We start from the raw sequence: 17,734 nt of genomic DNA, 5'->3' as shown, positions 1-17,734 counted from the left end.
GCATGGATGTACCACACATGTGTGTGCGTTGTGTGTGAATCGTGATGTATGTAGTAGAGCTGTGTGTGTGTGTGTGATTTGCTGTGTGTAAAGTGTGGGATCAGGATGTATGTAGTAGACCGGTGTGTAATGTGTGGTGTCAGCATACATGTAGTAAAGCTGTGTGTGTGATGTGTGTGAATTAGGATGCGTGTAGTAGAGCTGTGTGTAATGTGCTGTGTGTGTAATGTGTGTGAATTAGGATGGATGTAGTACTGCTGCGTATGTAATGTGTGGGGTCAGGGTGGATTTAGTAGAGCTGTGTGTGTGATGTGCTGTGTGTAATGTGTGGGAATCAGGATGGATGTAGCAGAGCTGTGTGTGTAATGTGTTGCGTCAGGATGGATGTAGTAGAGCTGTGTGTGTAATGTGTGGGGTCAGGATGGATGTAGTAGAGCTGTGTGTGTAATGTGCTGTGTGTGAATCAAGATGCATGTAGCAGAGCTGCGTGTGTAATGTGTGTGAATCAGGATGCATATAGCAGAGCTGTGTGTGTAATGTGTGGGGTCAGGATGGGTGTTCTGAAGCTGTGTGTGTGATGTGTGTGAATCAGGATGCATGTAGAAGAGCTGTGTGTGTAATGTGCTGTATGTGTAATGTGTGGGAATCAGGATGGATGTTATAGAGCTGATTGTGTAATGTGCTGTGTGTGTAATGTGTGGGTTCAGCATACATGTAGTAGAGCTGTGTGTGAAATGTGTGTGAATCAGGATAGATGTTGTAGAGCTGTGTGCATAATGTGCTGTGTGTGATGTGTGGGATCAGCATGCATATAGTAAAGCTGTGTGTAATGTGCTGTGTGTGCAATATGTGTGAATAGGATGCATGTAGTAGAGCTGTGAATGTGTAATATGCTGTGTGTGTAATGTGTGGGAATCAGGATGCATGTAGTAGAGCTGTGTGTGGGGATCATAACGGATGCACCATGTAGCACAGCTGTGTGGTGCATTGTGCCACCAGAAACACTGGTACTATAATTTCCTAATAATTACTAGTATATTTACTATCGGCCAGGATTAAAGCCCAGGACAAGCGCTGTATATTTATGGCCCTTGGTCCTTATAAGTTTTAAGAAACACTTGTATACTAAATGAAATGTTTGATATTTTTTTTCTGTGTTTTCTGTGCATACCTGCCATGTGGAAGGATCCCATTTTCATCCTGCTGTGGGCATACCCCTGACAGGCAGAGTGACTGCCAGCTGGTGGGATATCTATAAAGCGATTTTCTCTTCTTCTCTCCATTGTTCCTCAGCTCATTTCCTTGTCTGTTATTCCAAGCTACATGCAGAAATATTAGCTGCAAATATAAATCACATTCTACATGCAGTTTCTCTGATAAGTGGTTTGATCGGAGCAAATTTATCACAACTCCTTCTGCATAAATATCTATCACAGGAGAGAGAGGGCAGATGGAGAGTGGGCGCTGGAGGAAAGGATTTTGAAGAGATATATGAACTGGCTCTAGACATGAAGAGGACCATAACTGTGAATAGTTTTCTTTAAAATGATAAAATCCAATAACACAATTTTTTTAGTTATATCCAATAAAACAATTTAAAGGGTTCTCTGCTTTGGACAACACCTTTTTATTAGAAGACTTCCCTCACAGTAATTTGATCACAGAGTGTCAATCATCTGTAATCTGGGGGGAAACCCAGTACCAAGCATTCAACTTCGCTGCAGCACCCCCAGAGGAGTAATTAAACATTACACATTTTTCATTGATAGAAATATATACTGCATGGATGTGTTGGGTCCTCCAGAGGGAGAGATGATTTTAATAGTCACTCTCTACTAGATAAGGGTCCTGCCAATTAATTCATAATTATCTTATAGTTTATTTAACATGGTGTTTCTCTAGTAGACTGTCCATTTAAATAGTGTATATAGATTTCACTTCTATATTTTATTCTATCAGGTCAACTGGGGTTTGTATTAAGCACATAACGATTGCCATGGTATTGACTATGCTGTGACTGCTGGGGTAGTCAGGGGTGTCGTTATGACGTCAGCTTTGGATCGAGTCATGCACTAGCTGGCACATGCACATTTCATTCTGCTTTGGCAATTGAGGGTTAATTATCCCTTTTGCTGTTCACCTGCTGGGCTGGCTGATTTGATTGATAGCTCGACTAGCCAGTCGGTAACTCTATTAGTTTGGTTTTGTCATTGGGCTGGCTAGGATGATTATGAGGTCAGCAGGCAATCAGGTTCTTTCTTGGGCTATTTAGTCCAGTTCCTCTGAAGAGAGGTTGGTGGTTATACTGTGTGTGTATGTCTTTGGTGGTGGTACAACATAGAGTTCAGCATATGAAGCGGGCAGTGGACATATGAAGAAAGAGATTTTTATTACAATTTATAATGGCAGGGAAATATGCTTATGCAAGGATATTAAACAGTTAGTAAATGTTGAATAACTTTAATGTTTTGTCCTACAGTTCTGACTAATGCTATCTAACTATGACAAGACTTAGTGTACACTTTATGCAATTTATGGTGAACTAGCTTACCTGTCACGCGATGCTGCAAAGACAGACATACAGACATACATTCGTTTTTATATATATATAGATAACAACCAATCACAGCGCAGCTTTCATGTTACCTCAGCGGTATAATATATAACACCCAATCACAGCGCAGCTTTCATGTTACCTCAGCTGTATAATATATAACAACCAATCACAGCGCAGCTTACATGTTACCTCAGCTTTATAATATATAACACCCAATCACAGCGCAGCTTTCATGTTACCTCAGCTGTATAATATATAACAACCAATCACAGCGCAGCTTTCATGTTACCTCAGCAGTATAATATATAACAACCAATCACAGCGCAGCTTTCATGTTATCTCAGTGGTATTATATATAACAAGCAATCACAGCGCAGCTTTAAAGGGGTTGTCCCGCGCCGAAACGGGTTTTTTTTTTTTTTAACCCCCCCCCCCCCGTTCGGCGCGAGACAACCCCGATGCAGGGGTTAAAAAAACAACCCGCACAGCGCTTACCTGAATCCCGGCGGTCCGGCGTCTTCATACTTACCTGCTGAAGATGGCCGCCGGGATCCTCTGTCTCCGTGGACCGCAGGGCTTCTGTGCGGTCCATTGCCGATTCCAGCCTCCTGATTGGCTGGAATCGGCACGTGACGGGGCGGAGCTACACGGAGCCGGCATTCTACACGAGCGGCCCCATAGAAGACTGCAGAAGACCCGGACTGCGCAAGCGCGGCTAATTTGGCCATCAGAGGGCGAAAATTAGTCGGCTCCATGGGAACGAGGACGCCAGCAACGGAGCAGGTAAGTATAAAACTTTTTATAACTTCTGTATGGCTCATAATTAATGCACAATGTACATTACAAAGTGCATTAATATGGCCATACAGAAGTGTATAGACCCACTTGCTGCCGCGGGACAACCCCTTTAATTTTACCCTAAGCAGTATAATATATAACAACCAATCACAGCGCAGCTTTTATTCTGCCTCAGCAATATAAGAAATAGCAACCAATCACAGTGCAGCTTTTATTTTACCTCAGCAGTATAAGAAATAACAACCAATCACAGCACAGCTCTCATGTTACCTCAGCAGTATAAGGAATAGCAACCAATCACAGCACAGCTTTCATGTGACCTGAGCAGTATAGGAAATTGCAACCAATCACAGCACAGCTTTCATGTGACCTGAGCAGTATAAGAAATAGCAACCAATCACAGCACAGCTTTTATGTTACCTCAGCAGTATAAGAAATAGCAACCAATCACAGCACAGCTTTCATGTGACCTGAGCAGTATAGGAAATAGCAACCAATTACAGCGCAGCTTTTATGTGACCTGAGCAGTATAAGAAATAGCAACCAATCACAGCGCAGCTTTCATGTTACCTCAGCAGTATAATATATAACAACCAATCACAGCGCAGCTTTCATTTTACCTCAGCAGTATAAGGAATAGCAACCAATCACAGCGCAGCATTTATGTTACCTCAGCAGTATAAGAAATAGCAACCAATCACAGCGCAGCTTTCATGTGACCTGAGCAGTATAAGAAATAGCAACCAATCGCAGCGCAGCATTCATGTGACCTGAGCAGTATAAGAAATAGCAACCAATCACAGCACAGCTTGCATGTGACCTGAGCAGTATAAGAAATAGCAACCAATCACAGCACAGCAGCTTTCATGTTACCTCAGCAGTATAAGAAATAGCAACCAATCACAGCACAGCTTTTATTCTGCGTCAGCAATATAAGAAATTACAACCAATCACAGCACAGCTTTCATGTGACCTCAGCAGTATAAGGAATAGCAACCAACCACAGCGAAGCTTTCATGTTACCTCAGCAGTATAAGAAATAGCTACCAATCACAGCACAGCTTTTATGTTACCTCAGCAGTATAATATATAACAACCAATCACAGCGCAGCTTTCATTTTACCTCAGCAGTATAAGGAATAGCAACCAATCACAGAGCAGCATTTATGTTACCTCAGCAGTATAAGAAATAGCAACCAATCACAGCGCAGCTTTCATGTGACCTGAGCAGTATAAGAAATAGCAACAAATCACAGCGCAGCATTCATGTGACCTGAGCAGTATAAGAAATAACAACCAATCACAGCACAGCTTTCATGTTACCTTAGCAGTATAAGAAATAGCAACCAATCACAGCACAGCTTGCATGTGACCTGAGCAGTATAAGAAATAGCAACCAATCAGAGCACAGCTTTCATGTTACCTCAGCAGTATAAGAAATAGCAACCAATCACAGCGCAGCTTTTATTCTGCCTCAGCAATATAAGAAATAACAACCAATCACAGCACAGCTTTCATGTGACCTCAGCAGTATAAGGAATAGCAACCAACCACAGCGAAGCTTTCATGTGACCTGAGCAGTATAAGAAATAACAACCAATCACAGCACAGCTTTCATTTTACCTCAGCAGTATAAGAAATAACAACCAATCACAGCACAGCTTTCATGTTACCTCAGCAATATAGGAAATAGCAACCAATCAAATCGCAGCTTTCATGTTACCTCAGCAGTTTAATATATAACAACCAAATCACAGCGCAGCTTTCATTTTACCTCAGCAGTATGAGGAATAGCAACCAATCACATTGCAGCTTTCATGTTACCTCAGCAGTATAAGGAATAGCAACCAATCACAGAGCAGCATTTATGTTACCTCAGCAGTACAAGGAATAGCAGCCAATCACAGCGCAGCATTCATGTTACCTCAACAGTATAAGAAATAGCAACCAATCACAGCGCAGCTTTCATGTTACCTCAGCAGTATAATATATAACAACCAATCACAGCGCAGCTTTAATGTTGCCTCAGCAGTATAAGGAATAGCAACCAATCACAGCGCAGCATTTATGTTACCTCAGCAGTATAAGAAAAAACAACCAATCACAGTGCAGCTTTCATGTTACCTCAGTAGTTTAATATATAGCAACCAATTACAGCGCAGCTTTCATGTTACCTCAGCGGTATAATATATAGCAACCAATTACAGCGCAGCTTTCATGTGACCTGAGCAGTATAAGAAATAGCACCCAATCACGGTGCAGCTTTCATGTTACCTCAGCAGTATAATATATAACAACCAATCACGGTGCAGCTTTCATGTTACCTCAGCAGTATAAGAAATAGCAACCAATCACGGTGCAGCTTTCATGTTAACTCAGCAGTATAAGAAATAGCAACCAATCACAGCACAGCTTTTATGTTCCCTCAGCAATATAAGGAATAGCAACCAATCAAAGTGCAGCTTTCATGTATCCTCATTAGTATAAGAATTAGCAACCAATCACAGTGCAGCTTTCATTATACCTCAGCCATATACGAAATAACAACCAATCACAGTACAGCTTTCATGTAACCTCAGCTTTATAATATATAGCATACCCGTTGCGCGTTGCTGCGATATCTGAAGAAAGGAAATTCAAGGAATCTCGTTATAACATTAAATTTACATGGCGTCATTTTTATTGAAACGTATTCATTTTCATATGGAAAACATTTCAAAGTGTCGTTTTAATTCTATTTATTTATTAAGTGTTTGTGGATCCATGATATTTTTTGTTTTTCTGTCTGGTGCGTACGCGAATAAATCAGAAGCTTTTCCAAGGCGTAAGCTGGCCACATACAGTTGTCTATGTGAGAGTCATTGTGCATTCGTCCCATATGATAAGTTCACATGTTTGGAGAACTTTGCCTAATCCGGAATTGTTGGTGCGACACGCACACCACCTATCGTAGGATAGATGTACTATGCCAGTAATCTTCCCAGGAGTGTACTAAGCAACTTCCCAAAGTTTCATGGCGATCGGATGAATGATGTAGTAATGCATAAAGGACAAACAGACAGACATACATTCATATAGATAGATAGATAGATATGAGATAGATAGATAGATAGATAGATAGATAGATAGATAGATAGATAAGCACAGTTGCAATAATGTTCTCCATGCAACAAGCTCTATACCATTCCTGAAGGAAGAACTAACTCAGAAATAGCAGTATGCTACATACAGTTTGTATTTAACAAAGAAATCATATGAGGACTATGTCCACAGAAGGCAAACAGATGTGTTTTTGGTACAAAGTTTCAACAATGCTTTGTCTTAAATCCAGTAAAAATGTTCTTGTGTCCAACTATATAGTGTGATATGTCTCTATCTAACAGGCCTGCTTACTATCTCATGCTGTTGACTCATGTGCACATGCTTGGTTTATATTGATAACCGTCCCCACCTACCTTACCCTTTCAGAGGCAAAGGATTCCCTGGTTCTTGTTCAACACCATCACAGCAAACTGCAGCACTCTCTCAATGTTCCTGGTCCCGCAGCTCTCCATGTTGGCTGCCTCTCTGTGACGCAGCACACTCAAAACCCAGGCTTATTCTTCTATTCCCGTTTCCTCTCCCAGAAACACATGACCTACCCTGTCAATAGCGAATTAACCATGCAAAACAGTATTTTTCCTGTCATCTCCCCTACTGACCACTAAGTGGCACCAAAAGATCTCATTCATATAAAACATGCAGTCAGTGACAATTTCCATGGTAGTAATAAAGTAAGAATAACCACAAAATGCTCATAACACTCTGCTACCCTCTACATCTACTGGCCATATTGTCCCAGAGGAATCTTTAGTGAAGTCCTCAGTTATTAAAGTATCTAGTATTAGTGATTCAGTTAACTCAGTACTTCGGGTTTACTTAGAATCAGTGGATTAGTGTTTAGTATAGTTGTCATCAGGCAGTCTCGGACTGCTTTCTAGTCTTTCTCTCACAGTGGGGTCACCCTATTTGTTTGAAAGACTTATCTGGTTAGGGCAGTTCTGGCCGTCCTATTTGTGAATTCCTCTGTGCTTCAATATATTCAAAATGTGATTGTTTCCAGCAAGAGAAACCAGGTAATCTTGTAGATATGATACCTTTTAATGGCTAACAGAAATACATGATGTAATAATGGCGAGCTTCCGAACCAACGCAGGGTTCTTCTTCAGGCTTAAATGGATTGGATCTGAAGAGGCATGGATATTTATACACCCTTATAACATACATACTTATGACAAGGCACAGATATGGATGTGATTGGTTCGCACTTAAAAGGAATTCTGCAACAGCAAACAAACTTTTTTGTCTAGGCACTGATAGCGGAGTGAAAGTTTTATGGTCCTAAATTACAGTTGGGGGGGGGGGGTGGAAGGTCGTCAGGCTAGAAATGCTACAAGATGTGCACAAACATTTTTAGCTAAACACTGATAAGGGAGTGAAAGTTTATGGTCCCTGAATTACTGTTAATGGGGGTCTTATCTGTGCAATAAATGTCTCACACCTCCCATTCACGCATAAATCCTGGGGAACAATTTAACCCAGTATTCAGCGTGTCAAAGGTTGTTATCAATTTATATTCCCAAATTCTTCTGTGGTTTTGCGACTTGAAACCACCCTTCAATATGAAAACTCTCATATCTCCTATGTCATGTCCATGGTTAGAAAAGTGCTCAGCCACAGGTAATTCTCTTTTTCTGTGTTCAATCGTGTGGCGATGAGATCTCATCCTCGCTTTCAGTCTTTGCCCTGTTTCTCTGACATAAAGACCCCCAACAGGACATTTACTGCACATGATCAGGTACACAACATTGGACGAGGAACATGTGAATGTCCCTGGGATCTTATAGTACAGGTTCATTATATTCAGTCCTGTTTTCTTTAGTAAGTTTAATAAGGCCCGTACTAGTCAACGGGTTTATGGCTTGTTTACACGTAATGATAATTGCTTAAAATGTGTTCAAACAAATGAATTTGAGCGATAATCGCTTAGTGTAAATGCGAAAAAATTGCTCACTGCTCATTCACTGTTGTTTAACAATCGCTGGATCGCTGGCTTCTCGTTGCGTGTAAACAATCTCTGCTCAGCGCTTCACATAAAAGGTGAAGCGCTGAGCGAAAAGCCACCGAGAAGCCCACAATGTCTTTCAGTCTAAATACTCTGCACAAGCGCTGACGACCTTAGCAGTGACGTCAGGACTCGTGCAGTCGTTTAAACATGGGCCCGTGTAATAGGGCTATTACTTTGCCTTTGTATACAAACCTGTCACTTTCGGTCATGCAAATTAGTAAATCCAGACATGACAATCATCCTCAATGATTAAGAAATCTTTAGCAATTTGGATCTTAGAATCAAATTTTAGACCGTGCGTTCAGGATAAGGTATGCAGACCAACCATTAATGCCAATTAATACATTGCCTATAAGGCTGTCAGCTCATATAGTTGTTGAGCTGCACATTACTGCTTCTGTTCTTTGACAGCTCTGACTGTGTAATGTGTCACAGTATTTTTAGCATTGCATTCATGAACCTAGAAGCTCAGGATGAGCAGTATGTCCCTCTCATATAGGAGAGGGGTGCCCGATAAAATGTGTCAGCGTGTATATTATTGCACTCAGCAATATATAATACGTAGTAAAAGTAACATAAAATAGAATTTCAAAATTTAACCTTTCAAAAAGAGAAAATAATTTACGGGTCGGAAATAAGGATGAGCAGGTGCCAATAGAAACCAAGCAGTCCTGTTACAGGTTCAGCTGCAATAAAATACAGGTTTGTGTTAAAAGCAAAAACACTTGAAAGGAACATGTGCAGAACAAATGAAATGGTTCTTCGGGAGTTCCAGGGTAGGTCAGCAGCTAAACTATTAAGGGCAGATAATAGCAATCTAATGCTGTGTCTGGATCTCACCTCCTCAACAATTTCATTATGTGACCTAGCTCTGCCTCACACGTCTTCCACCATGCACATAGGGGGAGACAAAAGAGCTCTTGTACAGCAGGGGGCAGGAGGAAAGGCTCAATTAATGTATGAAAGTTTTTCTTGATGCTGAAGTTTTTTTTATGGATGGCTCAAGGTAGATGTGATAACCAAGCTACTCAGAGAAAGGTTTATCACCTAAAAAGGAAATTATGTTTGCCTGTAGATGTTAAAGGAGTTATCCAAGATTAGAAAAAAAGGATTTGCTGATCTCCCTAAAAAGAGCACCACTCTTGTCTATGGGTTGTCTTTGGTATTGCAACTCAGCTCTGTTCACTTGAATGGGAATGAGGTGCCATACCAGATACATGAACAAGGGTGGAGTTGTTTCTGGAAAAAGCAGAGCCTTTTTCTGACCCTACACAGTCCATTAATAATATAGATGACACACAGTAATATGGACATCGACTTTAGATCAGGGGTACAGATCTACTGTAATAATTAGTAGTGATCAAATGTTTTAATCGTTTGGTTTGGCCACTTCACTGAATTTTCACAAAAAGTTCAGTTCAATCTGAATTAGTTTCAACCAAGCCTGAACTTTACCAATACCCCTGAAGATGGTGTATAACACTGAAGAAGAAAGAAGAAGAAGGAAGAAGAAGAAGGACGAAGAAGGAGGAGGAAAAAAGCAGAAGATTCTTCTCCTTTTTTTTTCTTTCTTTTTCTTCCTTCTTCTTCGGAGAAGGTTCAACCAAACCAAACTTTTAGTAAATTTTAACCTGAAACATCTAATCTTTTGGTTCGCTCAACACTCGTAATAAAATAGAAGTTATTTAAAAGGAACACTTGGGGAAAGACAGATACACTCTTATTCTAGTGCAGAACCTAAGGTGATGGTGCATAACACCCAAGAGAGTCTATAATGGTTGCCATCAGGCTTATGAATTTTAAAAAAATATTAACAGGTATCCTATGTGTACTGGAAATTTATTATTGCCATATAGTGTCCCAAAAATAGTGCCATACAATGCTGCAATAGGCAGTACCAAATAGCAACCTCAATAATTAGTGGCATACAGTTCCCAAATAAATAGTGCCATACCATGCCTTGATAAACACTACCATACTGCTTTCTAATAAATAGTGCCACACAAAGCCTCTATGGGCAGCATGGGGGCTCAGTGGTTAGCACTGTTGCTTTGCAGCACTGGGGTCCTGAATTAAAATCTCTCCAAGGAAAGCATCTGCATGGCGTTTGTATGTTTTCCTTGTGATTGCATGGGTTTCCTCTCTGGTTCCCCCACACACCAAAAAATGTACTAATAGGTGAACTTAAGGCCCATTTAGACACAACGATTATTGCTCAATATTCACTAAAAAGCTGTCTTTTGAGCGATAATCATTGGCTGTAAATGTGCTCATCATTCAGTTTTCTGCCAAATTACGGTTTTCAGTTCTGCTTGAAAACCATCCTTCAGCAGAACAGCTGATAAGCAGGACCGCATGCTGTGTTCTGCTGGAGTAGAGCTGATTACATTGCTGTGTCAGCCCCAGCAACAGAACAGCTGACCACAAGCTGTGTCTGTTGTCCATGGTACTGAATTCTCCACAGGGAGCTAGAGATTACATTGTTTTCACTTAGCAGCTCACGGCTGAACAATGCAACTAATTACAGAGCTCAGACCTCCTGCTGAGTTCTACAACAGCTCCCAGAAGCTCATTTGCATGCAAATGAAGCTGATAAAGTACTAATAGCAATTAGTGCCTATTAGTACTTTATACAAAACGATCGCTGATCTTTCAATCTTTTGAAAGTTATCTGTGTGTATAAATGGGCATTTTGACTCTGAGTCCCATTGGGGACATAAACTTATATACAGTGCTGTTATAAAATAAATAAATACACTTACTATAAGCACTATACACTTAACCATTAAATAGTGCCATACAATACACGATATGTATACTGCCATACAATGCCCCAATAAATAATGTTACACAATGACCCAATAAATAGTGCCAAATAGTGCCAATTAATTTTGCCATAATGTTCCCTTACAAATAGTACCATATGTTGTCCTGGTAATGTTATACAGTTCTTTAACAGTGCCATACAAGTAGTCCCAGTTATGTTACTCCGGACTTGCTTGGAAAAAATCATTGCATGCTTTAAAATGGTAGCGACAATATTTGTCACCCAAATTTCCAGGAAACAGATACAATTAATGGCATATAGACCATGTGGATGCTATTGGGGACAGTGATGTTTGGTTCCACCCTCTTTTTCATTGGGTGGCTGCAACCAGTCTATGACTTTCCTCTCCAGAGGAACTGATTGCTAAAAAACAAAGGAGTTTGGAATAGTTTTAAGAATCATGGAAAAGTAGCGCAGGGAAAACAAACACCACACCTTTTTGTCCTGTGTTCCAAAACCCATCACCTTCATAAGGTGCCTATTTTCATCTTTGCTATGGAGCCCCCACTCTTCTATATACACCAGTGGCGTAGCTATAGGGGTCGCAGTGGTGCAATTGCAACTGGACCCCTAAGCCTTGGGGGCCAAAGGACCTCCGCAACACAATAAGAACAAGGCTGCCCCTTGTCACCCATTCCGATAGCACAGACTGAAGTTTGACTTCAAAGTGGTCGACCAACGTTATTTTGAGCTTGGGACTTTTGCTGCCATCGTCCATCTTGTTCTGTATTGAAGAGTACTTCCCAAGAAGCATGGCGCTCCTGAACCACTAATAGAGGCCGTGTTATTAAACTCTAAGGATTGAGAGGACTCACTGTTTTTGTTTACCTTGTTAATTACGACATAGAAGGATTATTTAAAGAGAGCTGATACTGCCTTGGTTACGCAGTGCAGTGTTAAGTTGTTATAAGTGTACCATTTGCTTCTGCCTAGGGCAGACTCTAGTTGTGATAGAATTTCAGGTTCGATAACACATTGTTATATTACTCTGTTATGTTGTAATTGTTTCTCTGCCAAATCCATTTGTTTGGAATCTATTTAGTATTCAATAGTAAAACTACAAATTGTATCATTGTGCTGCCGTGTCTGTCGTATCTGAACCCTTGCATAACACCGCGGTCCTATTACAATATAATATCTGTTTTACTGTATTTCTCACCTTCAGTACTTATAAATGCAGCTCCTGATATCGGTGATGACACAATGCTTCCATCTATGTCATAGTTTACTTTTCATTATTTGAATGCATGTATTATCACAACAATGAGAACCCCCTCAGGCGATATACAAGTAGGCTCAGTGAGTAGAAGACACCGTAAAACATTTACTCAAACCTCAAATCAGCACTCCATAGAAATAGAATTACCAAAAACTTTTCTGTCCCTAATGAACTACTTTATCTATATGGTGCTAGCTAGAGTTGAGCGAACATACTCTGCCGAGCTTGATGCTCATTCGAGTATTAGCGTACTCGATAGTGCTCGTTAATCGAACGAGCATCAAATTGCGTTCGACCCCGCCCCAGCTTTTGGCTCCTCCCCGCTGTGACGTGCCAGTTTTGGCCCCTCCCTGCCGCGACGCAGCATGCGTCATTTGAAAATTTTTGGTCTGGCAGGAAGGGGAAGGGGAAAGGGAAGAAACACGAACCAAGAAAAAAAAAAGTTGAAGACCCTGCGTTCCACATACAAAAATGCTCAAGTCTCCAATTGTAGTCAATGGGGTTCGTTACTCGAGTAGAGCTCTCGAATTTTACAAAAAACTCGACTCGAATAACGCAGACCCAAGCATTTGGGTGTTCGCTCATCTCTAGTGATAGCATATTCCATGGCACTGTACTCACAGACATAAGTCTCTGTCCCAATTCAATTGTCCTAATTCATTACACTTGTCCACTTGTCGGGGAGACTCCTGGGAATAAAGAATTAATTTGGGGGTCTGAAGTCTAAATTCACTTTGAGGTTTGATAAAAGGTACTGAAATAATTTGGGGGGTCTGAATTTACTTTCAGTTCTGATAAAAAGGCCTGAATTAATTTGGGGCCTGATAAAGAGGTCTAAATAAATTATGATGTCTGATAAAGGGGTTTGAATTAATTTTGGGGTCCTGATAAAGTGGTCTGAATAAATTATGGAGTCTAATGCCTGGTTTAGACACAACGATCCTTGCTCAAAACATAGTGAGCGAGAATCATTGTGTGCATTTACAGGGCAAGGTGATCGCTCAAACACCAGTTCGATTGGCAGTTTTAAGCGATCACTTTGCGCTCCGAGCAGGGTATGCAGAAGACAAGCGGGGCCGCTTGTCTTCTGCATCCAGCTGTTCTCTTCTCGGAGCGCTCTGAATGGGGTATGCAGAACACAGCTGGAGCGCTGTGTTCTCCATACCCCGGCTGTGTTAATGGAGCGCTCAGCTGGTATACAGCTGTGCGCTCCGTGCGGAGTATGCAGAACACAGCTGGAGCGCTGTGTTCTCCCTACCCCGGCTGTGTGCACAAAGCGGGATACCAGCTGAAACAATAGTATCAATCCTGATAAGGCTGATCGTTTTCTTTCAGCATGCTGAAAGAGAATGATCAACTAAAACTGCATGATGTCCGTGCGGTTAGACCCAACGATTTTCGCTCAAAAGATGGCTTTGAACAATTTTTGAGCGAAAATCATTGTGTCTAAACCAGCCTTTGAAGGGGAACCTTAATTAATATAATTACTAAATTCATGGGTCTAATAAAGGGGTCTGAACTCATTTGGAGATTTGATAAAGACAACCGAGAAGGGACCAGAGTTAATTGTGGGATCTGGTATGGGATGTAAATTAATTTTGGAGCCTGTAATCTGAATTCTTCTTGTAATCTTATAGATATGAGCACCAGAGAACAGATACGTACCACATGCATTTATTATATGACTGTGTATATGAATCTTTATAATATGACATGTTTACATTGTTTGTTACTGTACTGTTCTTGCTGACCTTTAAAAGGAATATCCACATTTAACACCATTTTAAAAGGTGGACAGAAGGGGTCAAGGGCATTAGATTGGGGTGTGGCATATAAAGGGGCAGGGCAGTGTTAACCATTAGGACAACTACATGTGTGCCTAGATTCCAGAAGCAGGAGGATCCTATAAAAAATAATTGAAAAATATAGAGAAGACTAATACTATTTTATAAAATGTTAGCAAAAATCATTAGACCTTTGGAAATTGAGATTGTTAGAAAAAGTCTGACCAAATAAACCATATTTTGCTTCCCACATTTAATGTAGTGCTGTGTGTATGTGTGGGTGTGAGAACAAAAGAATAGGAATGGAAAGGAAAAGAAAGTTGCATCATATAGTCCCAATAAATCAGTTCAGTAAGCAAAGAGTTAAAAAGTGTACTTGCACTTTCAGAGGACTTTTCAAAATGTATGTGTTGCAGGGTACCCCCGCGGCCCAGAGGGGTAACTTGAAGCTCCTGGGCCCCAATGCAAAACCTGGAACGGGGCCCCCAACTATAATGCTTTATTCATAGTACTGGGCTCCCTATATGGAGAAGAGAGGCCTAATGGGCGCCCCAAGGCTCCTGGGCCTGGGTGCAACCGCATCCCCTGCATCCTCTATAGTTACGCCCCTGCCGCGGCTCCTTGAAATAAGCTGCAGTGGTGGTTATAGACACCCGAACAGTTTGTTGAAATAGGGCCATGTGCTTGGCCCCTAGCATGTAATGAAACTGTACTTATGTTATTTTGTCCCTCTGTTTAGTGTGTCTTAAAGTTAATTGGTTGTCAGCGGTCAGGAAGTGAAGATGCGCAGCTGAGCAGGACAAATAAATACCCCGTTTCACACTGGAAAGAGAGAGTCTGAAGCTTTATGTGCGTAGGAAGAAGTACTGTATCAGGCTACTCCACATAGTTCAGCATCATCTTTCAGGCACTGGCAGTGACGTCTTGGTGGTTCCCACTGGTATACCCAGAAGTGCCCTCAAGTTAAGTACCTTCGAAGAGAAGATCAAGCAGTAACCGCTCAAGTCCAGTATGCACGCAATCCATTTCCTTCTTTTTCGCCTGTGCTGCAGTTCGAAGAGGCTGCCAATAAAGTTTGATGTAAAGAATGAAGAAAGTGTGGACTGTCGCTAATTCTGGCTCATGAGGAACTGCTACGGATGAGCTGCTGCACCCTTATAATCGGGTCAATTCACCCAGTACTCACTGACCCCATGGACTTATATGGATGGCCACCAGGACCCTGCAGGGGCCTTATTAGACCACCTCAGGTGCTTGTACATGTGTACATCAGGAATAACCCTATTTTTAGCCAATTTATGACTTGCATACTGCATTTATCACCAGTCTTCCCCTCTGCAGAGAGTGTCTCTAATTTTCAGTTGTCTCTGAGCTAGTGGGAGCAGCCTGCTCTTATGCCTCCCTCACACAGACTTTTTTGTACAAAGTTTAACTCTGCCTTTCAGTGCAGTGCTAAACGCTGTACAAAGCTCCCATTCATTTCAATGGGGCTGTTCACACAAGCGATGCATGTCGACAGCGATGCATGATCTATCTTTGGCCGTTTTCGGGTCTGCGTTGCCCATTGAAATGAATAGTCACTGGTTTCAGCACTGCCAAAAACATGGCACAACTTAGTACCGCGTTTTTGACGGTGCTAAATGCCCTAGCTACACTACCTGAGGGAAAAAGAATACTCCATACTCGCCTAGCAGGTGCCATCAGCTGTGATTGGCGCATCCAGTGCTGGCTGTGCTTGGCTGAGCCGGTTGTTACTCAGCCGACTCAGCCAATCAGAGCAATCTCTTGCTGGAGGTGGGGTCTTCAATTTAGCAAAAGATCCTCTGTCATTATGACAAGTGCCCGGCAGCCAGCCAGGAACTGTGGAGAAGACCAGCGGAGACCCCGATGGCACCTGCTAGGTAAGTATGGATTTTTTTTTTTCAGCATCCTTGGCTGCGTTTTTAGCTGTGCTGAAAACACCGCCAAAACACATGCCAGTGCTGCTAAAACAGGGCTCAAACAGCAGTAAACTCAGCGTTGAAAAACGCTGCATTACTGCAAACACCTGACTGAGGGGGGCCTTATGCTGTCTTTTATGCTCTGCACATGGAGAAAACAGAATTTCTTCCCAAACATTCTGCAGCGCACACACAGACATAGCATCTGCATTAAGCACAATCTGTAGCAGTACTGAGCAATGCAGATGTGATTTCAACATCTGTTCAACACAGTAATTCATTCACCAATGCAGTTGCACTACTGTCTATCTAGGTGAAATTAACCAAAAAAGTATCTGGGCAAGAAAAATGAAAAAAGCACATACAGAATGGGAGGAATTGGGTATACTAATAGATAATAGACTGAACATGAGTCAACAATGTGATGCAGCAGTCAAAAAGGCAAACACAATTCTGGGATGTATTAAGAGAAGCATAGAGGCAATATCACATTAGGTAATTATCCCCCTCTACTCTTCCTTAGTCAGACCTCAACTGGAATACTGTGTCCAGTTCTTGCCCCCCCCCCCCCACTAAAAAAAGACATAGATAAACTGGAATAAGTTCAGAGAAGAGTTACCAAGATGGGGAGCGGTCTGCGAATCATGTCCTATGAGGAATAGGTAAAGGATCTGGAAATGTTTAGCTTGCAAAAAAGAAGGCTGAGAGGAGACTTAATAGCTGTCTATAAATATCTTAAGGCACACGTGTCAAACACAAGGCCTGTGGGCCGAATCCGTCCCGCCACCTCATTTTCTGTGGCCCGCCGGCTGTGCACAAAGTTCCCTCACCTCCGTGCTGCTGTCAGTAATCGATCTTCTCTCGGCTTGTTCTCTCTTGTGCAGACAGTAATAGAGGAGTGCCGATAGCAGACTGACAATGGCCGCGCAGGAGGGAAGAAAACTGCAGAGAACATGAGCGACGCTGAGGAGGAGCAGCTGCAGGGTGAGAGCCTGGTCAGCGCTGACCTCCTCTCATCGGTCCTTCCTCTGTTCATGGTTGCAGGCCTGGGAGACATCAAGGGACCAAGAAGGACTGAGAGCAGCCGGTATACCTGCCAGTGGGACCACATTGGATGCAGGTAAGTATAAAAATGTGTATAAAAATGCAGAAGTGTCTGTGTGTGTGTGTGTGTGCGTATATATATATATATATATATATATATAATGTGTGTGTCTGTGCATATATGTGAGTGCGTCTGTACGCATATGTGCGTAACAGTGTGCATCTGTGTTATATGTGTGTGTAATAGTGCACGTCTGTATATATATATATATATATATATATATATAATAGTGTGTGTATATAAATATATATATGCATAAATATATGTATAATAGTGTGTGCCACTGGCCACTATGGGGGGCCTTATTACCAATTGGGCCGCTGTGGGGTTCAGTTTTACTATACAGTCTTACAATTAGAATTGGCCCTTTGAAGGCAACCATAAGGCTGATGTGGCC

Source organism: Eleutherodactylus coqui, chromosome 6 (assembly GCF_035609145.1).
Source record: "Eleutherodactylus coqui strain aEleCoq1 chromosome 6, aEleCoq1.hap1, whole genome shotgun sequence".
In the NCBI taxonomy this organism is placed as follows: domain Eukaryota; kingdom Metazoa; phylum Chordata; class Amphibia; order Anura; family Eleutherodactylidae; genus Eleutherodactylus; species Eleutherodactylus coqui.
Note: the sequence above shows the minus strand (reverse complement) of the source record.